Consider the following 19,506-nt stretch of genomic DNA (forward strand, 5'->3'; position numbering starts at 1 on the left):
TGTTTCTATTTTTCTGGATGCAGCCTCAGGTTTGCTTCTCTTAGACGCCGGAACACCTCTCTAAGGTTTCTCTTGTGTTCTTCTAGCGAGCGACCGATCACTGTTATGTCATCCAGGTAAGCGAATGCGTGAGGTGACATCTCGGGGCCTTACTTGGTCCAAAACCCGCTAAAACGTTGCCGATGCCGAGTGGAGACCGAACGCCATTAACCTCCACTAGAATAGACCTTTGCCTGGTACCTTGAACGCCGAATGTAGTTTATGCGGGGCATTGGGTAGGCATCCTTCACTGACTTAGCGTTGATCTGTCTGAAGTCGACACACAGTCTCCACTTGCCCGTCTTCTTTTTCATCATCACGATGGGGAAGCTGTATGGGCTCTTTGAATGCTCTATGAACCCCATGTAGAGAAGCTCGTCCACCTTAGCGTTGATTTCCACTTGGATTTTTGGGTTCTCAGGGTAGTATCTCTGCTTGATTGGCTTGTAATCCTTCATTTTAATCTGGTGCTCTGCCATATTCGATGTTCCCGTCATTGTGCTGAAGTCTGCCAGCTCTGTTTCCAGGAACGCTGTAGTATCGTCCAACTTGATTACCTGTTGAACGACTGCTACCGAAAGCTTCTCCTGGTTCCTGGCTGGTATTATTATTTCGTGTCAAGCACACCTTATCTCGGTTTCGACTTGTTTCAGGAAGTTCCTTCCCAACACCAACGGATCCACTACTCCGGGTAGAACCAACAGGCTCATGGTCACTTGTTTGTGGCCGAATTTGACCTCCACTTCGAGCTGCGCGTTAATTCCGCCTCATCTTCCGTCTGCCAACCCAACTTGCCGTCTCGTCCTTGAAGTCCTTCCTAGAGCAGCAATGTTGTCAGCCATTTCTTCGCTAACGAAGCTTGCCGTTGCTCCGATGTCCATTGTGGCTTTGTAGCTGCTCCCACCAATTATCACAGCTGCGGACAAAAGCTGCTCCTCCTCGATTATCTTGCCCGTTAGTTTGGAGAGATGGGATTGTGCGATCCCCGCTCGCCTCTCTGCGGCTGAGATCGTTGGCCATTTCCCGATCGCTGGCAGCAATCGACGCTCCTGACACCCATCTTGCCGCAAATCCAGCAAAATAACAGCCGCTGGTTTCGACATCCTCTAGCCCAGTGTCCGTTCCTACCGCATTTCTGACAGGCCTCCTTCGGGTCTGTGATATGGGTGGCATCTTGTGGCCTCTGTGTGTTGCTTGGCGGCCTCCATAAGGTATAGTTTGGCTGTCTCTGTTGCTGTGTGGGTGGTGTCCATTGGCCTCCGCGTTGTGTTTCTGTTGCCTGCTGTCGTCTGGCTTGGTATGGTGGGGACCATTGGTCATTTCCTCTTGTGTCCTGGTTATCTGTCTCCTCTCATCGTCTGCATGTTACCTGCGTTGGTGACGCCGACTTGGTCTTTGAGAACTTGTTCTCCTGTGCGAAGACTTCCCGTTCCTTTTCAAGTTCTTCGTACTCATCGGCTAGGATCATTAGCGTATCCCTGGATCCGATACTTTGTATGTTCTTAAGAAAATCCGTAGGCTGGGGATGCAGTTCCCTTTAATGACCCTTAACGTCTCTTTCGTAGAAAAGTTAAGTGGCCTCACCATCGTCTGCATGTCGATCATGTAGTCCTTGAACGACTCGCTGAAGCCTTGCTGCCGTTGCCGGACCTGGTTCGCCAGCCTGGTGACGAATTCTCTTGGCAGAAAATATGTGTGGAAGCTTTCTATGAACTCTGCCCAGGTTCCCCATTGCTTGTTGTTGGCGATGAACCATTTCAAAGCCCTTCCTTTTAGCAACTCCGGCATCGCTCAAGGGATCATATCAAGATCCAAGCCGTACGTGTTGGCGGACCGTTGTACCTGCTCCAGGAACTCGAATGGTTTTTCCCCCCCGTCGAACCTGAACGACCATTCGCGGACCTGTTTAGCGACCTTTGCATATTCCGACTGGCTTCGTCTCGGGGTCAGCGCTGCTGCTTTCTTAACAACCTTCGGAAAATTAACAGGCATGACATAAGAACGGTCATAATTTTTAATACTACTAAAATTGAATAATTTAATGCAGATCGCCAAATAATCATTCTAAAAACCCTTTAAGGTATGCCATTTCGAAATACGATTCCTTTTGAGCAAGTTAAGGACATATTTTAAAAACTATTATAGAAGGACCTATAAAAACGGGATTTAACTCCTACATTCAAAAGGGCTTGGAAAAAAATCTATGCTATTTATGAATTTGTGCGGTAGGCAACCCCAAAGTGCTTCACCACCAAATTAAAATATTGGTGTACCAAGTGCTGGTAGTTCCTTCATCTCTCGGTGGCACATAATTCATCGGCTTGCTCTGTTGACAGAGCGAGTAGAGCATCCCTAACTAAGAATTTACCTGGGGCTAGAGCCAATAGACCTTTCGGATCGTTGCTTACAGGGCACAACGAATGGGTATGTTGTCTTCCAAATACTAATTCTTATGGGCAGTAATTGACCGTCCTGGAAAGTGTTGCGCTAAAACTAAATACAAAATATGGAAGCCATACATCCCCATTAGTTTTATCGACTGATATATATGAACGTATATATTTATTGAAAGTTCTGTGGCTTCTTTCTACTGTTCCTACTGTCTGGTAGTGGGGCACTGTTGACATGATTTTTAGGTAAATTTTTAGGTTTTTACATAGTTGAATGATAATTCAATTTTTGCATTCAGTTCCCATATCCGAAATACAAGTCTTCATTAAATTGAACTTAAATTAAAATTGCTTTAGCTACACTATTTCTTCTTTGGTTTGCTATTGGACCTGCCACTAAATATTTAGTTAGGTCTCATATTAATGTGACTGCATATTCATTTCCGTTGTCTGATTTGGGTAAAGTCCAAAATGTATCTACTATAACCCTGACGAATGCACATGTTGGTGTTTCGGTTACAGTGATTTGATTTCATTGTTCCTTGACATATACTTCCAAAAATAATGTCTTGCAACCTTGGCCGAGGATTTTATAATGCCTCCTATTGTGTCCTCCTTGTACTGGAGCATCATGGAATATAGACCTAATAGCTTCTTGGTCTATACCGTTTTTATTTAAGGTCACCGGATTGAGTTGCGCTACTCTTAATGATTTCAATATTTTATTGATCATATTTTTAAAATTATCAAAAATACTTTGCCAGGGTGTCCCTTCGAGTTGGCTGACTTTTGTGTTTACCGGCTTGCATTTCAAGCCTTTCCTAAAATTAACATTGTTCAAAAATCCTATTAATATACAAATCGCTGGCACCATATCTATGGAATTTCATGTCTACCTTTTAAAATTTTTAAAAACCTAAAAATCTTTTCATCTTTTATATTTATTCAATAAAAAACGTCTTTTTTCTTTAGGGGTGAATCTGGCAAAACGTAAGCTTTGCAATTATAGGACTTTTACGTTTCCATACAATTACTAAAAGTCAATCTTGATGTAATGTTTTTTTAATGATATATGTTACTGACCTAAAATGGAAATGCGAATATTTATCACAAAAAATGGAGTGACGTCCATACCGTCACAATAAAAAGTGGCTTACTCAAAATAAACAAATAAATATAAACGACAAAAGTTAAACATATTATTTGAACGCGCGAGTTACCGCACACGTCGTTGCGGACTTACAGGTCATTAACCCATACACCTGCGGAAGTCAGCAGAGCCAACCGCCTGAGCAGTGAGCAGAGCCAGGCGCCTCGGAAGTGAACGAAGCCAGCCGCATTGAAAGCTACACGATTCACCTGATCCCATAAGTTAGTTCTTAGTTTACGAAACAATAAAGGGCATTATAATTCTGTCTGTCAACGAACAAGGTTCTTTTCTTTTATTCAAACGGCACCCAAAAATCATACATTGAACTCTAAGGCGATACTTGGATACTGGAATCGCACACTGCACACTCGGAAAGTATATACTCGTACATATATATTGTAATTCGCGGCAACGCATGAACTCCCAGGGTACGCCGATTCACCTTACTTGATCTAGGATGTAGTTTATGCGGGGCATTGGGTAGGCATCCTTCACTGACTTCGCGTTGATCTGTCTGAAGTCGACACACAGTCTCCACTTGCCTGTCTTCTTTTTCACCATCACGATGGGGGAGCTGTATGGGCTCTTTAAATGCTCTATGAACCCCATTTGGAGCAGGTCGTCCACCTTTGCGTTGATTTCCCCTTGGATTTTTGGGTTCTTGGGGTAGTATCTCTGCTTGATTGGCTTGTCATCCTTCATTTTGATCTGGTGTTCTGCCATATTCGATGTTCCCGTCATTGTGCTGAAGTCTGCCAGCTCTGCTTCAAGGAACGCTGTATTATCGTCCAACTCGACTGCTACTGATAGCTTCTCCTCGCCTCTCTGCGGCTGAGATCGCTGGCCATTTCCCGATCGTTGGCAGCAATCGACGCTCCTGACACCCACCTTGCCGCAAAGCCAGCAAAATAACAGCCGCTGGTTTCGACATCCTCTAGCGCAGTGTCCGTTCCCACCGCATTTCCGACAGGCCTCCTGCGGGTCTGTGATATGGGTGGCATATTTTGGCTTCTGTGTGTTTCTTGGCGGCCTCCACAAGGTATTGTTTGGCTGTCTCTGTTGCTGTGGGGGTGGTGTTCATTGGCATCCGCGTGGTTCGTCTGTGGCCTGCTGTCGTCTGGCTTGGAGTGGTGGGGACCATTGGTCATTTCCTCGTGTGTCCTGGTTATCTGTCTCCTCGCATCTTCTGCATGTTACCTGCGTTGGTAACGCCGAGTTGGTCTTTGAGAACTTGTTCTTCTGTGCGAAAACTTCCCGGTTCTTTTCAATTTCTTCGTACTCATCGGCTAGGATCATTAGCGTATCCAGGTCCGTCACTTTGTACGCTCTTAGGAAGATCCGTAGGGTGTGGGTTCAGTTCTCTTTAATGACCCTTAATGTCTCTTTCGTAGAGTAGTTAAGTAGCCTCACCATCGTCTGCATGTCGATCATGTAGTCCTTGAACGACTCGCTGAAGCCTTGCTTCCGTTGCCGGACCTGATCCGCTAGCCTGGTGAAGAAATCTCTTGGCAGAAAATAGGTGTGGAAGCTTTCTTTGAACTCCGCCCAGGTTATCCTTTGCTTGTTGTTGGCGATGAACCACTTTAAAGCCCTTCCCTTAAGCGAGTCCGGCAACGCTCGGGGGATCATATCTAAGTCCAAATGGTTTTTCCGCCCCGTCGAACCTGAACGACCATTCGCGGACCATTTTTACCGACCTTTGCATAGTTCGACTGGCTGGGTCTCGAGGTCTCCTGTGGGCCTCTATTTGCAAGTTGTCAATGGTCAGGCTTGCCACTAGGTTGTCCCCTGCAGCGTTCGTTAACGTGATGCTTGGGCCGGCTTTGTCGTGGTATGTTGCTTCCAGCTCGGCCCAGATGTCGACGAGTTGTGGGTCTTTCTCCGTTTCTGAGTAGTATTCCGACAGGGCCTTCCTCATGTCGCCTAGCCTGTCCTCCAGGGCGACATTAAGCATCTGTGCGACATGGGCGAAGTCCTCCTTCTTGAGGCGGTAAATCCACTTCTTTCCCATTTTTATTGTGTTGCTCTCACTGTTGGGACAATCACGTTGGGCGCCAGATGTAACGAACTGATTTTGTTGGTCTGCTCGCTACGAGATTCATGCGGCTGGCTCAGAAGATTGTGTGTTCGTCCCACCAAATTTATATGATGTGTCTGCCCCGTACATCAGTGAGAAAACACAGGGTTCGAATGGTGACAGTGGGTTTTATTCTCGTGTTATTAATACAGCGCTTGTATGGCTGGGCTGGCCTCGTTGTCTCCTTGCTCTGGTTCCGCCGGCTGCTAGTGCTTCTCGTCCTAGCTTGTCGGCGCGTTGACTTGACGATCGCTGGCTCCTGTGTCTCGGGATGCTCGTAGGGACCCGCCTCTGCTCGCTTGCCGACGCGCTGCCTCGGGGTCGGCCTTGTGGGCCTAGGGAAGCGTCACTGTTCTCAGACTAGGGTGATCAAGCCTTGCTCTCCAGGGCAACTCCTGTCCCGCTAGGTTCTTGCTCAGATCACGCTGACAGTCAAGGCTAACACCAGGAAGCTGCCTAGCCGGTCACTTTGCTTTTCGCCTAGCGCAGACGAACGTTTCACCCGGCTTCACCCTAATGCTTGACGTCCGCGACGTTCCTGCGCTCCCCAATGAGTTCCGCGCAGCGATAGCGACGTGGCTGCCGGTGATGTCTGCTAGCGTCGCTGCAGATGTCCTCTGCGCTGTTTCTTGTCTTGCGTTTCAAGTTGGAGTTCCTGATGTCCCAATCCCGAACGTCTCGACGTGGCGATCTTGCTCCTTGTATGCTTTTCACGGCGCTGCTTCCGACGACTCGCCTTGTTGTGGCTCCCTTGTAGATTACTTGTTTGACTGACTGTTCACTTTGATATCTTGACTGATCTTGATGGTTTGACTCCTCGTGATCGACTGATCCAGCTGCCAGCGCTCTGCGGCATTATATAGGGCCTCCGTGAACCGTTTTTCCCCTTTTGTGCACGGTACGCTGAATCTCTCCACTCCGGGTCCAAAAGTCCGTGACTCCTGTTTGACCCACTTGTCCTTTACGCACAGCTTCCAACCGAGGTTCTGCCCACTGCTGCCGTCCTGCTGGTTCCAGTGATGCTTGTGTCACGTCTGTGTGCCGCTCCGCTGCCGAGATGTGGTACTTCTTCTCCCGGCCCAAAGATCACGGCAGAGTACAAAGTCCGGTGAAGTTCCGTTATCCCCTTTTGCACACGGCACATTATACCCGTTACTTGTAGATTAAAAGGGTATACATATTGGATAACTAGCTCCTCTGCAGGTGGTAAATTCAATATTATCCGCCACCAAAATACTTGTCAATTAAATTAATTTCATTCACGGCATCTGCCGATATTTTAATCAATAAATTAGTAACGTGTAAGAGAATTCAAAACCATGAAGTGCTAAACGTTTCTTAAGAGGGGTGCTGACACGAGAAGTAGAGTAGGGTATGAAGAATGCCATAACTTTCGACGGACAACCTTAAAAATAGGGGGTCGTATTGCACGTACCGCGACGATTCATTCGTCACACGAACATGTAAGGGAGAGGGAACATGGCCGAACATATTGTGTTGCGATCAAGCGACAAAAAACCTTGGGATGTGTGGGAAGTGTGGTCTGACGACTGACGAACTTTTTAATATTATCTATCTTTATGTTGCTTATGGTGCTCACTTACCAGCGTACCTTACAGAGAAGATTTAAATAGTCTACTCAATACATTTATGGACATCTTTAGAGAAGCCATAATAATTGCGTGTCCAAGCACTGCATTGTAGCCCCCCTGGTAGAATCTAAAAACAGCGAGTTTAGAACTCCCTTCAACAAAGTTAAGTACAGCAAGAGCGAAACTACGTGGAACGTAAAAAAAAAATTAGAATAGCGAAACAGAGACTGTGCCAATTTTTGTAGTAGCATTAAGCCAACCGCAGAGGCATCGCGACTCATAAAAATCTTAGCAATGGCTCTTTCAATTATTGGCTACCTTGAAAACAAGGGTGATACCTGGACGAAAACATGCTAGCACACTCTGAAACTTCTGCTGGACTTTCTTCCTTTAAACACTCAAACAGTTGAGGACTCCTCCATAGGGGGAACCTCGAGGAACATAGCGTAATTAATATTTGAAACACTGATAGTAAGAGTAATAGACACCCACATCAGTCCACTCATTATGACCATGTATAGAGAGAGGTTTCCACTGTTTCCACCTCAACGGCTTTCTCTGGATAAATAGTAGGCCAATAGTGCAATAATATACTTCATCATGAGCTCAGCACAAGCGACTAGAACTGTCAGTAGTAAAACCCCGCAAAGAGGGGAACTCTCCGCTCTTGTATTTGTTATATTAGGAAATAAACTTCTACTTCTTCAAGAGGAGGCAGAAAATAATGGTTCTCTAATGCACTAGTCACACGCATTCTTCTGTACAAGATCAATGTTTGGTGGCATTTCCTTGAAAATAAATGCCATCTGACGAATCTACACAAGAAGTGCAAGACTCGGTACAGTGGTGCGCTTCGCACTAGCGTCACTGATGTTAAATACAATCCTTAACCTTGAACCCCTGAACCGGCTGCCAAGAAACTAGGCAAGAGCGACTGCACTGAGTCTTCGCAAAGAAACAGCCTGGACAACTGACTTAATTGGGCACTCTACCATCTAAACTTTTATTTGCCTCCCACACCAAACAGAGAACGCCGTCGATATAAACCACTTCTGAACTAAAAATAAAAATTTCATTTAGTCTACAAGAACACTGAAGTGTTTTCCAGGCGTAAATCACCTGGAGGCAACTAAGCCGTCTTCATCTTCTCAGAGAGTCACGTAGTCCTCAGAGCTCCCGACTCCTACATAACAATCTCTGTAAACATTTCAGAATGCCTCAAATATCAGAACAAGATGGCCACACAAATCAGATTCAACCTCATCTTCGTGACTGGACACCGTAACATTGAAGGTAACTGCATAGCTGACGAGTTATCAAGACAAGTGACAGCCACCGATATCCTTCGCATCAAGGACACGTTGGGCATGGCCATGGTTACCTGTAATCTCTTCCTAAAACGTAGGGTATAAATCCTCTATGCTATACCTCAAAGTCTACATGGCCAAAGTGTATCCTAAAAAGAGCCCAAGTTCTCTCAGTTTAATTTTTTAATCATGTGTTGGATTCTCATAATTTATGATTATCTCTTTGTCCCTTGATTCCCAAAGCCGAGGGTACAATATTCACGTATTGATAACAGTAGATTTTTAGAGAGGAATAAGAACCGTACAAATAGAAAAACGATTTGTGAGCTAGTTCAAAAAGTCGATCCAAAGTTGTAAATAAACAAAGTTCTAAAAATAAAATATATATTTGTATACTTTTTCAGAGGGTATAATAATTTCAGTCAGAAGTTTACAATGCAGTGAAGGAGACCCCGTAATGTTTATATATTCTTTATCAGCATCACTTGAGGAGTCAAGCTAGCCATGTCCGTCTGTCCGTTTCCACGCAAGCAAGTACTATGCTATATACAAAATATGTGCTATATTATATTTCAATTTCAGTAAACAAACTGCGGTTATGTGTTCCCTGAACGCTGCGTAGCGGCACCAGTCCAATGGATAACCTATCTATTGACACCAGCAGCATTATGTTGCCGTGTTTAAGGTTGTGTGCTTATTTTTTTAACATTTATTGAGTCCAGCTTTACGCACCTAAATCTTCCGCCGCAGAAGTCTACTTTATGCCCCGTAGCATTTTCGGTTGTGGCTGCCTTGACAAGGCGTCTGCCTTAGACAATTGATAGGCCCCCCTTCTCCGTCGTTGAGTTGTTTTAAAGTTAAAAGTTCCGGTATCCATATTTTAGACCTAAACGTCTTTTAAACTGTGCTTTTCTTAGCTGGTCTAAGATGTAGCTTATTCGAGACATCGGGTAGACCTGTTTCAGAGATTTTACGTTGATCTGCCTTAAATTGACCTCATCATACCCGAGATTCGTAGAGTAAAAGGGTATACTTGCCATGTCTGTCTGTCCGTATGAACGCTGAGATCTCGGAATCTATAAGAATTTGAGTGTAGGGACTTGGCTGGTTTCAGCATGGTGCCACGCCTACTAGTACGCCCATAAACGACTATAGCACTAAAACCCTTCTAGCTCCCAAGCCACTCCAACTAAAGAGAGAATCAGAAACACTCATTTCTAAGCGGCTCCTCTTATCTTTCTGTTAATTGGAGTACACAGTCTGAGCCCGCCTCTCAACGCCTACGGTCCGTCGCCAGCGCATACATTTGGTTTTTTTTGTTGTTACTTGCAAGCTGCGGTGTTCGCAAAGCCCGTTAGTAAACTGAAGTATTGAATTTATCTCGCCTTGTGATTTGTTTTTTATATATGATGGACGTTGATGCACTACGAGCAGTACAAACAAGTGGCCCAACGACACCAAACACGTGCTTGTTACGCGCGGGGCCCTTTTATCAATTTGGGCAAAAAATGCGAGTTCGCGAGGAAGATACAAAAAACATATAGAGACGGGACACAAATGAAAATAAAAGAAGCAACTAAGAATAAAGCAAATGAGTTAAAATATTAGTTTTTAATACCGGGATAGAAGTTTAAGTGCAAATTAAATGATAAAGGCTGTTATAATTTTTACACAGAACGCGAGAGGGCTCGTAACATTGAAAGTTATGCAGCTTAAAAGTTCTACAGAATCAACATCGCCTCTTATTAGATTTTGCATAAAAATAGTACCAAGCATTGTTCTACGATTTACATGTGTAGGTAAATTAAGCAATAGTAATCTACTCTGATAGGAAGGTAGCCTTATGTTTTGATCCCAGTTCAAACTACGAAGGGCAAAAAGAAGAAATTTTTTTTGTACCGACTCAATACGGTCAATATGCACTTGATATTGTGGACTCCAAACCGAAGAACAATATTTCAAAATAGGACAGACAAGGGAGGTAAATAATAATTTGGTTGTATAAGGGTCATCAAATTCTTTTGACCAACGCTTTATTAACCGAAGAACACTCATGGCCTTGTTGACAGTGGACATTATGTGGCAGTGAAATCTAAGTTTTGGGTCAAGAAGAACGCCTAAGTCACTAATTGAATATATACGGTCGAGTGGCGTATTTTGAAGAGAGTAACTAAGAGTAAAGTAGGAGTAGCCCTATAAATTCAAATTTAAAAGGTTGTACTCACACCATCCCTGAAAACAATCAATATCTGACTGTAATTTGAAACCCGACGCTATATCATTATATGATAAACAAAGCTTAACATCATCAGCATACATTAGTAAACGAGAATGTGTTATGATAGAAGGAAGATCGTTAATAAACAAAGTAAACAGCAAAGGGCCCAAATGACTACCCAGAGGCACTCCAGATGTCACGTAGATCAATTTTGAAGCTGCGTTCTTGAATATAACCCTCTGAGTCCTACCATTCAAAAACCTTGAAATCCAAGTTAATAGATTACATGGAAACCCAAGCTTATTTAATTTGAATAAGAGGAGAGAGTGGTTGACAGAGTCAAAGGCCTCACTAAAATCTGTGTATATAACGCCAGTCTTCATTTTATTCTTAAATCCATTTATTACAATAGATGACAATTCAAGAAGGTTGGTGGTGGTCGATCTTCGCTTAACAAAACCATGCTGACACGGTGATATTAGCGAGGAACATAAATGTTGCAAATGAGAAGTAATAATACGTTCAAATGCTTTAAAAATTTTGCCGACAATTTAGAAATACCTCTATAATTCTGGGCATCCGCCTTCGCACCCTTTTTGTGAAGTGGAATGGTAAAAGAGTCCTCCCAGATAGTAGGAAAAACTGATGATGAAATAGACAAAATAAAAGGTTAAGACTCGGTTTACATATGGTTGACGCACAAAACTTAAGCACACACCCGGGGAGTTCATCTGGACCGGGAGAATAAGTTGGCGTTTTTCTTGCTAAGTCTCTTAAGAGAGAAATTTCCGTAATTTCAGGGGTAAAAATACAATTTGCCCTATTTATGGGATTAGGGTATTTAGAATTTGACCAAGCAGCCGAACTATAAGTAGTTTGGAAAAACTCGGCAAATAAATCAGCAATTTCAGAATCCGTCGATGCCTCCGTTGAGTTAAAACGTACCGATGAAGGCAATGCTGACGACTTACGCTTGGCATTGACAAAGTTATAAAACTGCTTCGGATCATTTGAAAATTCAAATTTACATCGACTTAAATACATAGAATAGCAATGACTATTGAGAACATTAAAATCCGATCGAGCCACCACATATTTCGAAAAATCAGATGGCTTACCCGATTTCTTATACTTTTTATAAGTGTTTGTCCTAAGGATTTTAAGTCTTTGAAGCGCATTGGTAAACCAAGGTGGCCTGTTTGTCTTTGAAGGAAACCTATCAGGAACGCATTCATTAAAAAAGGTATTTAACACTATATAGAAGTGTTCAGTGGCATTTTCAATATCCATACAATTGTAACAACTAAAGGAGAGAGGGTATCAACGCATGGGAGGCAGATTGTCAATTCCATTGTTGGATGATATCGGTCTTCAGGTACAACAAGAGCGTCAATTCTAGATACCGTGACTTCAGACGGGTCTGAAACAAACACAAGATCTAGTTGTCTATTTAATGAATTCCGTATAAAGCTTACTTGCTGTAACGATAATTCTAGAAGACCATCTACAAAATCATGTGGTGATAGAGGTTTAGCGACTAGTGAGTCAGTAGGAGGAGACCAAGAAGTATCAGGGAGATTAGTCACCCAAAACAATCAAAAGGTCTCTGTTAGAAAGAAGGGATAGAACAGATTTTATCGCAGACAGATGGTGCTCATAAATTATTAAATCAGAGCCAGGTGGAATATAAGAACATGTAACAAATATAAATAATGATTGCAAGGAAACTTTCACACTAATAAATTCAATTTCGTCAGGGGTATCAGAGTGAATTCTCTCGGATGTTAGGCTAGTGGTAACGGCAATCAGCACACCGCCTCCCCTACGTGAGGAGCGACCGGTCCTATAGGCAATAAAAGTGTTTGACGGAACTTCAGAGTCAGATGTCTCTGGTTTCAGCCAAGTTTTCGTAATAGCCAAAATATGTGCAGTAAATGCAGAGGAGTCAGCATAAAGCTTGGGTAGCTTCATATTTAGTCCCCTAACATTTTGATAAGCCAAAAATAAACTTTTTATTTTTTTGGCGCAGTGGAAGGTCTGTTATTTGTTCTCGGTTTATTGGGAACAAATTATTTTATTACTAAATCTTCATTAAGCCAAAAGCTTTCAGAAAGTAGTACCTTAAACACATCAGGCGGAGCAAATATTTTAAGAGACGGTATACTACGAGCGTATAAAAATCTAAATTGTTCAACTGAAATATTCTGAAATAAGAGCGCGAGATCGCGTATTAATTTAAATGTAAGAGAGCACGAGAGAATAAATCTTCTATCGACTGAGCGTTGCTTGTGGGACACTGACACCTTTACGCACGAACAGTTACAATGTAAAGCAAGCAAGAGAGAGAGAGAGAGAGAGAGAGAATAAGAGAATAGCACACCAAAAGTCTACCAGAAATTTGGCAGGTTCAGAGAGAGTTTAAATTACAGTTGTAATATAGAGCGGGAGAGAGAGTGAGAATGAAAGAGTTTTAGCAAGTTTAGTGAGTGTAAAATTACACTAACAAAGCTAGGAGAATAAACAAATCTAATAGAAATGTTAAAATAACTATAACCACATACCCGTTTACTGGGATATCTAATCAAAAACACTAACCCAACTGTTAGGCTAAGCTTTGTTAATAAACAAACATAAGACACTCGCAAAAAATCACAGAATAAGACAAAAACTCAGAGCACAAGAGTTAACACATCTGTTCACAAGCGACGCTGTTATATAGGTATTTTAGCTATTTTTTGTGAAAATTCGTTTGTGCAAAAGAAACAGTGCACAAAGAAGACAAAAAAGTCCCGCGTAGACAACTGTTACATTAGGCTGGTTCCGCTTTAAGCTGGTCCTAATAAAATATTGTATGTTATATAATTGCAAAAATATCGGCATACATTGCAAGGGCTTATATACATATAGTGCTGTTTTTATTTTGTTTTCTATTATAATTCGTTAATTCACTTCCTCGCCAACCGGTCACTGTACTTGCTTGCCGTTACAAAAAAAAAACAAAAGTCTTCTGACAATTGTAACGGTAAACTCGCGTGTTGTGCAGTGCGTTTTGGGTTGCTTTATACCAGTGGTCGGCACACACATATCATCACAAGTTTGCCTTGCATTAGTGTGAGTGTAACAAACACGAAGTTTGCGCGCGGCGTGCTGTAGCGAGACGTTTCTCTGCTTTGCACTGAGATCCTCTGCCACAGCAACAAAAAAGCGCGCCGAAGTTGAGAAAAAATGACCCGAAGACCCATGCCGAAGTCACACGAACATGTACGTTATACGTGAGCGAGCAGAGGATGGGCAGAACACTTCCCTATGCTCACTAGATAGGCCGCTGCCGACCACTGCTTTATACCAATACATACACGCAGATGAATTCCGACCGAGGCAACACAGTGGCAGCCGATAATATTATGACGACTGAAAATAGAGTGCTGCTTTCGAAGTGCAAGTCCGAATCGGTGTACAGTAGCATAAAGCGCCTGGATATTTCGCTGACAGTTCGGCTAGAACTTATTGAGCATAATCAAGCCTCTTTCAGACTTACCCACAATGCGTTGGAGGAGCTAGATTATTCGGAAATCGGCAGTGAGCCTAGCGACAATTTTGAAATGCTCATGGTATCGGTCAAGTCACGGTTGAGGCTGCAATTTGGCAACTGCCAGCTTCGAATGCTAACATCTTCCACCATGCACCTTGATCCCAGCCTGGATCATTTAACTGTCACTGTTGATCGAGTGCATAGGACTCGCCTGGCCGAAGTAAAGCTGCCTACATTCTCCAGTGGATACATCGAATACTCTGACTTCCTCTCCATGTTTACCTCGGTGATAGATAGGCTTCAAACATTTGCGGTTAACACAGAGCCGGTTCCCTGGTTTCTTGCCGAGTCCTACTAGATTCTGCATCTCAACTTCACCTAATAACATCTCGCTTTGGCCAGGTGTTGCAGTTAAGGAAATATCGGTCAGCAGCAACTGTAACTGGCCTTGTTGATACAGCTGTTTCTTCGGAAGAATCTACAGTCAACATCTGCCTCTAGTCGCGCTCTTCTGAATAGTCTGCGGCTCTTCTTGTGCCAACGATTACGGACAGTCAGCCAAGTTACATCATTGATATCGCTGATTGGAATATGCCGTCTAACATACAGTTAGCTGCTCCTTGGTGCTAGCCTGTTTTATGACCTGTTATGCGTGGGCCAAATTAAGGTGGATCATGGATTGCCTCTACTGCAGAAGACTCGTCTTGGCTGGCTCGTGACTGGTGGTGGAGATAGGCTTCGCGGCATTACATCTCTTTTGGCACCTCAAGGCTTGGAAAATGGCGATACCCTACATCATGTCCGCTTGGAGGATCTGGTTAGGCCATTTTGGGAAGTCGAAAATTTGGACAGTGGAGTCATAATGGCCAGCAAGGTAGAGCTGGAGTGTGAGGATCATTTCATCAAAAACTTATATCGTCTTCCGTCTGGCGCTTACTCCGTTCGCTTGTGTGAAACACAGGCACACCGGAGGTTTCTTAATCTTGAACGCAAACTGCAAAGGAATCCCCATTTGAAACATCAATATGTTGCCTTTATTAAGGAATACTTGGAGTTAAACCACATGTCCAGAGTCAGCTCCGAGGCTGTGGGCCCTTGCAGGTATTTCCTGCCGCTCCATTGTGTTCTAAAGGAGGATAGCACAACAACCAAGCTTCGCGTTGTTTTCGATGGATCGTCTTTAGCCTCACTCGGATCGTTCCTTAATGATGTCCTTATGGCTGGACCCGTTATACAGGAAAGGCTGTTTAATATTTTGGTAAAATTTCGTACTTATTAGGTGGCCCTTACTAAAGACATTTGCAAGATGTATCGGTGAGTAAGGGTGAGTGAACCCGATACCTACTTGCAATGCATTTTATGGCGAGACGAACCGGACAAAGAGCTCTAAGTTTACAAACTGGATACAGTGACCTACGGAACTAAGCCTGCCTCATTCCTATCTGTTCGAGCAATGCACCAGCTGGCCATTGATGAGAGGGATTCCTTCCCTGCTGGCTCAGTTGCACTGCAGCAAAATTTCGATGTCGATGATTTTATCTCTGGGTGTAGCTCTGTTGGTGGGTCTATCGAGAAAATGCGACGACCACTGAGATACCAGCTCGAGGTGACTTCAAGTTACGAAAAAGGTGCTCCAGCCACTCCGAGGTTTTAAAGGATGTGTCAGATGATGACAAGGAGAAGTATTTGAAGTTCGGCCTCGACAGCGATATAACCAAAACTCTTGGTCTTGCATGGGATCCGGCAACAGACGAGCTGCTGTTCTCTTTAACGTCTCTAGATCCCGGCTCCAAGGCCTGCCGACAATCAGTTCTGGCCACCATTGCTAGTTTCTATCATATCCGCATATCATCCCCAAGATTTTGGCTTCTTTCAGAAACTGATGTTGAAATTAATGGATTTTGCTATGGTAGCGAGGAAGCTTACGGCGCTTTCATATATGTGTTATCTAGAGGCACTTCTCCCAGCAGCCATCTATTATGTTCCAAATCCCACGTAGTGCCTCTTAAAACGTTATCTGTGCCTAAGCTGGAGTTATGCGGAGCCGTGCGATTAGCCAAGCTGATGAATGAAGTCATTAAAATGGATATGTTCAATGGTAATTTTCATTGCTGGTGTGATACCTCTGTGGCTCAATCCTGAATCAGTAATGAGCCCTGCAAATTCAACGTCTTCTTGGCAAACCGAGTGGCTTCTATACAGGAATTGACTGCTAATATGGAATGGCATTATGTTTCGACTGCACTGAATCCTGCCGACGTTTTGTCCAGGGGCACTACTCCGGATCAACTGGCGCTTTCTGAGATTTTGTCATGGCCCACCATTCTTACTTGGTGGTCGCAAGTATTGGCCCACGCGTCTGCATTATGACGATCCGAGCCTTGAGTTACGTAAACAATGGTCAAGTCTCCTCACGTTGATATTACCCTTAGATCCAAATATGGCAACTCGTTCCCTTCCATGCAGCGCGTGTTCGCGTACATTTACAAATTCTCTCACCGCTTATGACATCGTGGTCTTGAGGTGTTTGATGTGCAACGTGGGACATATATGCTCTGGAGAGGCGTCCAACTGGCTCATTTATGGAAGGATATAAAGGAGCTACGTTCAAATGGCATTGTTAAGAAATCAAGTTCAGTTGCATCGCTCTTGCCCTTCATAGATGCATTTGGCCTCCTTCGAGTTGGTGGACGCCTCGAAAATTCAACACTTGCGTATGAAGCTCGCCATCCAAAAATAGTGCCACTTCGCCATCAACTCACCTTAGCGTTCATCAGTCACTTCCATAAGATGAACCTGCATGCAGGACCGCGCGCTCTGTTGGCAAGCATACGACAACAATACTGGCCTATTGGATGACTGCGAACGGTCTCAAATGTAGTGAAAGGCTGTGTAGAGTGCTTCCGGGCCAGGCCCAAATTTCTGGAACCAATCATGGCTAATCTTCCGAAGGAGCGCTTGGAGTGCTTATGGGCCTTTGCTGTTTCTGGCGTCGACTATTGTGGGCCCTTCTTCTACAAATCAGAAGTCCCATCAAGTGCTACGTATGCGTGTTCATCTGCTTTACAAGCAAAGCTGTGCACTTAGAGCTTGTTAAGGATCTAACAACTGCATCGTTTTTAAGTGCTTTGAAAATATTAATGTCTACACGTGGAAGGCCTAGTCAAATTTGGGCGGACAATGCTACCAACTTGTAGGAGCAAAAAATGAGTTGGCGGATCTGAAACGGCTGCTGCTTATGCAGTCTGTTCATCCATATGCAGTCTGTTCATCAAGCTTGCTTGGCGGAGGGAATAGGCTGGAAATTTATTCCCCCTCGCTCACCACACTTTGGCGGGTTTTGGGAGGCAGCAGCCAAGACGGCAAAACACCATTTCTAACGCTCTGTTGGCCCCCAAACCCTTAGTTTTGATGAGCTTCGCACTCTGGTTTGTCAGATTGCGTCAGTCATTAGTTCTCGCCCCTTGCTATCAATTTCAGAGAATCCACTTGTTCCTGGACGAGATGGCGTTTGCCGAGTTGCTGATCTGAAGACGTCCACAGGTGACATCAGGATCATCATTGATGAAGTTGTAACGGGGGGATTATGTTGAGCGCAGAGGCAACACGGGCCCTTAACCGCTAAAATATAAAAATCTCTCTTCGTCCAGACCACTGCAGTGTTTTTCAAGTCCTAGCAATCCAAGTGGTCATGTCCCACCTTGTTACATCAGAACACTATGACTCAGACATTTTTTCAGGGCTCATAACCTTTAAACTTCCAGCTCGGTAACTATCTCTATGTCGCAAATGTCTGAACGAGACAAGGTGCTTGCTCACCGTAACATTGAAATCAACTGAATAGACGAGTTGGCAAGACAAGGATACAGTAGGCATGTGGGTAAACTCCTCCAATAACCGGGTAACACGCCACACTTCCAAGCTTATATGGCCGAAGTATAAACTGAAGAAAAACAAAACTCTCTGACAATGCTACGGTGTAGAAATTTTCTTTAAATTCTTCAAAAGTGGTCTCAAGGCCCACTGTCTCTTAGCGACAATCGCGCGCCGGCTAAAAATCGCCAACTTTGAGGAGGAGAACATTGAGCACCTCCTGCCCAGCGCACAACCAAAACCGTTTCCAAGCCTTAGGCAGTAAGACCACTAAACTCCTCCAATAACCGATGGAACGTGATCAACACACGCTACACTTCCAAGCTTATATGGCCGAAGTATAAACTGAAGAAAAACAAAACTCTCTGACAATGCTACGGTGTAGAAATTTCTTCTATAATCTTCAAAAGTGGTCTCACGACCCACTGTCTCTTAGCGACAATCGTGCGCCGGCTAAAAATCGCCAACTTTGAGGAGGAGAACATTGAGCACCTCCTGCCCAGCGCACAACCAAAACCGTTTCCAAGCCTTAGGCAGCAACACGTTTTCGAACTTCGCCAACTACACCTAACTACCTGCATACCGACAAATGCAAGCACATTAAGCAACGAAGGTGTGCATCGCCGATTCGAAAATCCCCGACATGTAGCACTTCAGAGTCTCAAGCGCTCTGAAATAACTTACAGAGTTTTACAATGCAACTATCGAGATTCTGTCATCGTACCAGCGCGAGGTGACTTCAAGTTACGAAAAAGGTGCTCCAGCCACTCCGAGGTTTTAAAGGATGTGTCAGATGATGACAAGGAGAAGTATTTGAAGTTCGGCCTCGACAGCGATATAACCAAAACTCTTGGTCTTGCATGGGATCCGGCAACAGACGAGCTGCTGTTCTCTTTAACGTCTCTAGATCCCGGCTCCAAGGCCTGCCGACAATCAGTTCTGGCCACCATTGCTAGTTTCTATCATATCCGCATATCATCCCCAAGATTTTGGCTTCTTTCAGAAACTGATGTTGAAATTAATGGATTTTGCTATGGTAGCGAGGAAGCTTACGGCGCTTTCATATATGTGTTATCTAGAGGCACTTCTCCCAGCAGCCATCTATTATGTTCCAAATCCCAAGTAGTGCCTCTTAAAACGATATGTGTACCTAAGGTGGAGTTATGCGGAGCCGTGCGATTAGCCAAGCTGATGAATGAAGTCATTAAAATGGATATGTTCAATGGTCATTTTCATTGCTGGTGTGATACCTCTGTGGCTCAATCCTGAATCAGTAATGAGCCCTGCAAATTCAACGTCTTCTTGGCAAACCGAGTGGCTTCTATACA

The sequence above is a fragment of the Drosophila suzukii genome, chromosome 3, assembly GCF_043229965.1.
Source record: "Drosophila suzukii chromosome 3, CBGP_Dsuzu_IsoJpt1.0, whole genome shotgun sequence".
In the NCBI taxonomy this organism is placed as follows: domain Eukaryota; kingdom Metazoa; phylum Arthropoda; class Insecta; order Diptera; family Drosophilidae; genus Drosophila; species Drosophila suzukii.